Source organism: Urocitellus parryii, chromosome 1 (genome assembly GCF_045843805.1).
Source record: "Urocitellus parryii isolate mUroPar1 chromosome 1, mUroPar1.hap1, whole genome shotgun sequence".
Taxonomy (NCBI): Eukaryota; Metazoa; Chordata; class Mammalia; order Rodentia; family Sciuridae; genus Urocitellus; species Urocitellus parryii.
The window spans coordinates 133,627,128-133,633,501 of record NC_135531.1 but is presented as its reverse complement, the minus strand read 5'-3'; positions in this window follow the sequence as shown (position 1 = coordinate 133,633,501).

The following is a 6,374-nucleotide window of genomic DNA, read 5'->3' as shown; positions in this document are numbered from 1 at the left end:
ATTAAGATAAGCTGTGTGGAATGTATAAATACCGCTCCTGTCCTACAGTAAACGGCTTCCACTCCTGCTGTATCAATGTATAAGTTGCTCGTCACCCCCCAGTTATTTTGCCCAGCCAACTGGGCTACGGCAGCTTTCCCAACTGAGAGGCCACTGATGCAGGCACAGGGGTGTGCAAGTGGCTGTAGGTGGCTTTCCAGAGGCTGCTCACTGTGGTGTCCCTGGCCCAGACTGGCATAGCTGAAGTGGGTTTCAGGCAGCTTCTGGGATCCTGATGTGCATGTTCCAGCATTGTAGGGATTAAGGGTGGCATGGAAGCGAGGGAGTGAAGGAGGTGCAGCATGCAGGGCAGTGTGGAGACTACCCTCAGCAGCCTGGAAAGTTTTCTGCCCACTGTGAAGGAGGTGCAGCATCCATGGCAGTTGCTGAAGAATTTAGCTCTCAAAGCATTTGGGAAAGTTGTCTGCTAAATAAGTCTGAGCAAATTTTATTTGACCAGACTCTATTTTGTTCAGCCAAGTGAGAAACACCTGCGGCAGCTCTGCCACACACATAGCATCCTCAGGGTCATTCCTGTGGGAAGAGTGTGAGCAAAGCCAGTCCTCCCTGGCTCAGGCTGGGGAGAACTCTCACCATGGAATGGTAGACTTCCAGGTCCCTGCTTGTTGCCGTGTGGTCTCTTGTCTTGCAGGATGTCTTGGCACATGCTTCCTTACATTTTCAGATCATGATACTGGGGAGATGAAGTTCCTTTTGTATGGGCACACACAATTGGATCAGGTCAGGTCAGAGATCCTCTCTTTCAGTCAACCTAGTCCTGGACTAACAGCCATTCATATGTGGATTCTGCCCACAATCAATGGAAAGTTACTACACAGGATGTGCTCACTAGGGCCAGGATTTGGGGAAACTGAAGAACAAAAGACAGGCAGCTAGCATTGATAGATAATCTAGCATGGTAGGTAAGATGGAAGCTGATTCAAAGGATGGTAATACCTCCTTGTCACCTGTGGCCAAGGTCACTTGCATCTAGGGGATAGTTCCTCCCAGCAAGGAATTGTTAATGAGTACCCCCCCCCCAGGTGTGGCTCACTTCCTGATTTCTGAGCTGATAATGGAAAATAGGGAGGAGTACTCCTAGATCTTTCCCTCCAGCCTTTCCCCAAGAGTGGGATGGGAGGAAGGGGCATGAGAAGAAAGAAACTATAAGAGGACGAGATTCACCTTCTCCCATCCATTCCAGCTCCGGATTTCTTTCTCCTTTGGGAGAAGTCTGTCTCTGTTCTAACCTTTAAAAAAATGTTTTTTTCTGGACTTGCCTCAGTGTTTCTCAGGGGTTCAATCTTCAACTGAAGGAAACAGAACATGATTTCCAAGAATGCAATCAGAAGCATCTTAGGATTCCACTCACCAGATCATTACATAACTCATTAAGTTTGAATCAATTTGAAGGTTAAAACCTGCATTTGTTTGGTTGTCATGACCTAGTAAAAATTTTTTTTTACCTTCTAAGTCTGTGTGTGTATAAATTGAACTTGGGTGTGAAGAGAAGTGTGGCCCAGAAAAGCAGACAACTAGAAATCGAGATGTCCATGGCTCCTTCAAGTGGAAAGTTGGGTCAGGAACAGGATTCTGGTGCCACATGATGGAGCAGGTATTTACCTGTCCACATGAAGTTTCTTCCTCTTTAGGAAACCTTTTGCTACATCCAGCAGTTCAGGATGTGATTTCTTGAGTTTCAGGGTAATATCATTTGTAACTTATTTGCAAATGCAAATGGTTATTACTATAAGTTGGATATTCTAGAAATTAAAAGGTGGATAATAGATGCTGTAAAGAATGGTGGAAAAAGCTCTGTAAACTCAACAAGCCAAAACAACCATTTACCTGTCTGGTAAACAGATGACCAGAGCCCAGCCAGAGGCGAGAGGGGTCCCATTCAGCCATCTGCTCTGCTGGCCAGTGCACTGTAAGCAGAAGACCGGGGGGCGCCAGCCATCCGCTCTGCCCACACGGTAAGCAGATGACCAAAGCCTAGTCAGGGGAGCCCAGCCAGCCATCCGCTCTGCACACGCGGTAAGCAGATGACCAAAGCCTAGTCAGCGGAGCCCAGCCAGCCATCCGCTCTGCCCACACGGTAAGCAGATGACCAAAGCCTAGTCAGGGGAGCCCAGCCAGCCATCCGCTCTGCACACGCGGTAAGCAGATGACCAAAGCCTAGTCAGCGGAGCCCAGCCAGCCATCCGCTCTGCACACGCGGTAAACAGACGACCAGAGCCTAGCAGGAGGCGGGATGGGTCCCAGTCAGCCAACTGTTCTACCCGCCGGTGCAAGGTAAATCCCTCACAGACCCCATGCTGCACATGATAGTGAAGGGCCTTTAAGGTAGGGAAGACTCAGTAGTCCATACAGCTGTAGCCACTCTCCAGGCCAATCAGCCACTTGGGGGTTCTGGCACTAGAAATCTCCTCCAGAGGAGGAAGCTGCATTGATCTGTCAGTCTCCTTCCAGAGAGTGGGCCCATTAGGAGTTCTTTCGTGGACATATGAAAAAGGTCTACCTCTGTAAGAATCTTTTCAGGAAAGGAAATGGTTTGAATTCTTGCCTTCTAGAGAGTTTCTCTCCTTCCATAACCTGTAAGTCATGTACCACCTCTTTAATCAGACATGTTTGTATTAACATTTCAAGACTCTTTTGTTTCTCATAGGGATTGATCATAAAAATGGCTTATTCACCCAGTGAAAAAGGAATAGGATATGTGAAAAGGAGAAGAAATTACCCAATTCCTTCAAATTCTGCATTAAAGTTGTTTCAGAGGGACCAGATTATGGAAGACTTTAAGGTAATTTATTGGTTTCTAGGAAATAAATTTTTAATTCTAAGGAGTCCAGATGGCTGTGAAAATGTGATATATATATAAAATGTATATATATATATATATATATATATATATATATAATGTATATATATAATGTGTGTATATATATATAATGTATATATATATAATGTATATATATATATATAATATAATATTTCTCTGTCATATTCTCATATTTGAGAACTGTGCATGTGGTTGTGCATGTGTGGACCCAGTAAAAATATGTGGAATATGAGGTTGCCATATGTCTTTTTGTGTTCTACATATGTTCTTTCACATATTTCATGAATATTTCTGGTGCTATTAAAGGTTATGGCAATGATTGTGTGTCTGTGAATGTGCTGGTATGTGTATCTGTGTGTACATTTCTATGAGTGTTTTTGTGTGTTCTGTGTTATGATAGCACTTAGAACATGCATGTAAGTGTAGTCAATGATTCATGGATATTCTATTTCAAGGCATGGGTACCAGTCATAAAAATTACTCTTAACACTTATTCATTTAAGATAACTTTCTATTTTAAAATTTCAGAATAAATGTATTTCTTATGCTTGCATAACTTTGTCAAAAATGTATCTTACTTTCATGTATACCTAAGAAGATATATAAAATAAGATAGTAAAAAATGAGCAAAAAATGATTTGGGTAAAATAGTAAAAATAATTTATTATTAGAGTGTATGTGTGTCTGACCTGTGGAAAGGATCAGGAACTGCACAGATCTCACTTGAGATAGACTAAAAACTACACTTCACCAATCATAATCCAGTTGACATAAGAACTATGCCTAAGTACTTTAGTTCAGGAGAGTTTCAGGCAGATGGTGGAATAGAGGGTTGCTTCCCTGATAGATCCATTACATGAACAAAGAAAAGCACAGGGAGCTTTTCAACAAGGTGGGTGAATGATCAAGAATTAGGTGAGAATTCACTGGAAACTCAAAATAAATCCGAGACGTGGGACATCTTGTGTAATAAAATAAGAGGGAAAGATCCCCAATCCTAAAATTGTGACAGCAGCTAGAGATGCAAATCAGAAAAAAACCCGATGTGAATGCAGTGGAGCAATAAAGTAATAAAAGGAACCCCCATTCTTGGGAAGACTGAAGTGTGTCAGGGTGTAAAGAGTTAGAAATAAGAAAAACTGCTTGAAAAAACATTAAGATGTGCTGCACGGTATTCGTGTTGGGAAGGAAGCTTCGATCTCTCTGGGTTACATGCATGAAGGACAGTGGAAAGAACTATTTTGCTCTGTGGCACAGGAGCTGGATGCTGGGGTTCCTGATAACTGGCAGACCCAAGTCTGGCCCCCCAAATGAGCTGCATAACAGAGAGTGTGCCTAAGTGACCAGGAGAAAATCAAGCATGGGGAAAAGTTCACAGGGGAATCTTGATTATGGGAACCCACCTGGCTTCCCCTTCTCCCTCTAATCCAGCTGCTTACAGAACTGGTTGGGAGAGAAGCATATGACTGGCAACTCAAAGAAGTGGGGACAAGAGAGATCAAGTTCAGAGACTGAATCAGGGACCAGGAATCATGGGGTCCACAGGTGAAGTAGTGAGCCAAGTCTTTCAATGTGGCCTGGAAATTGTTGGGCCTTGGAGGTGTGCTGACTTAAAATCTCCAGACCACTGGGCTCTCAGGAAAGAGACTAGAGTGTACCTAAACCTACACACTGCTTCCAGGAATTCCATCTCCAGGACTAACCCTCTCATGCTAGTAACCCAACCATCCTGAGGGTGGAGCTATCATCAAACTCTAGAAAATACCTACTTGCTGGGAAACTTGAACTTCAACAGAAACAATTGTTCAATTATTCATTGGGATTCACATTCTTTTGCCTCTCACATTTCTACCATTTAAACATTTTTTTTTAATTTTTAATTTTTAGTTGTAGTTGGACAGAATACCTTATTTTATTTTTTATTATTTTTAGATGATGCTGAGGATTGAACCCAGGGCCTCACACGTGCTAGGCAAGCACACTACTGCTGAGCCACAAGCCCAGCCCTCTACCATTTTTGAAATTCAGTATTTTTTATGCACCAGAGGACAGAGAAATCTGAATAGTCGTGTTGTGTATTCTTTTATTTTTACTTTATTCATTTTATTTTTTGTTTTTCCTTCTTTTTATACATTTTTACTATCTATCTATCTATCCTCTCACTTATCTCTTTCCCTGGAATCTCTTTCTTTCTCCTGCTAACTGCCAACCTCTATTAAGTCCTCTTTTACTCTTCTTATAATTTTCACTTCTATCTTTTTTTCCTTTTTCTTCACAAACATCACATCCTACCCCATTTCTGTTCTCACTTTGTCCACCATGTCAAGTTGTAAACCTTTTTGCAGACTTACTGTTTATATTGTTGATGATCATTGAACACATTATTTTTCATTAGTGTTACAAAACTCTAAATGTCTTAATAGGAGCTATTTGGTTTAAGGCTGTATATTGTTTGCTCTGGGTGCTGTTATTATTTGTTTCCCCCTTAAAGGTGAGGTACTAAAAGCCAATAAGTCTACAGAGTAGAAACTGTACCGCTTCAGTTCCATACTATAGATGGGAAGATAGAAAAACAGCGTAACAAAAAAGTAAGGAAAAAAGCATCCCAAACAAACCAAGGTGCCCTAATAATAGAGTCCATTGACAACATAGTAGAAGAAAGTTCAGAGAAAAAGTTTAGAATGCACATGGTAAAACTGTTCTGCAATGTAAAGAATGATGTAAGGAGTGGAATCATAGATAAATTTTAGGAGGTGAAAGATTATTTCAATAAAGACATAAAGATTCTGAAAGAAATCAAGCAAAAATCCTTGAAATGAGTGAATTAATAAACCAAATTTTAAAAAAGGAAAACATTCACCAACAGTCAGTTGTGTGTTAATTCTGATTCATAATTTACCTGAGAAGCCTGGGTATAGAGTTTGTCCTGATATTTTTGACAGTTTCACTGATACCAAAATTTCTTTTGTTATACATCTCAAAGCTGTGGTATCATGTTTTCTTCATAAACAAGATCAGGCTAGTTCTGGAAAGGAATCATTTTACTTGAAGTTAAGGATACCTTTGTGTAAACCATATTATATTAAATATATTAAGGCTTCATATAGAGAATATTTTAATTGATATCTCTACTTCCTAATTTTCCAGTTTGGTTTCCTTCAGTGTTCTACCCCCATGTATCTTTGACCTCTGCTTTTATAAACTGTTTTATAAATCAAGAGCTACACTTTCCTTCAGGCTACTACCCCTATTTACTTTTATGAAGATTTTTTCTTTATAATCTTGTTTTCTTTTTCTATGATTAAAATCTTTTCTTGAATTTTTATTTTTACTATTTGTTGTGCTCTCTTTATTTTTTTAAAGTTGTGTCAATTGAATATTCATTTTTTTCCTATTGACAGAATCAAAAGCTCAGAGAATTTAAGAATTTTAAGGAATTTTCACCTATCAAAGTACCTACTCACCCTTCAATATGTATTTGACATGCTGGCCA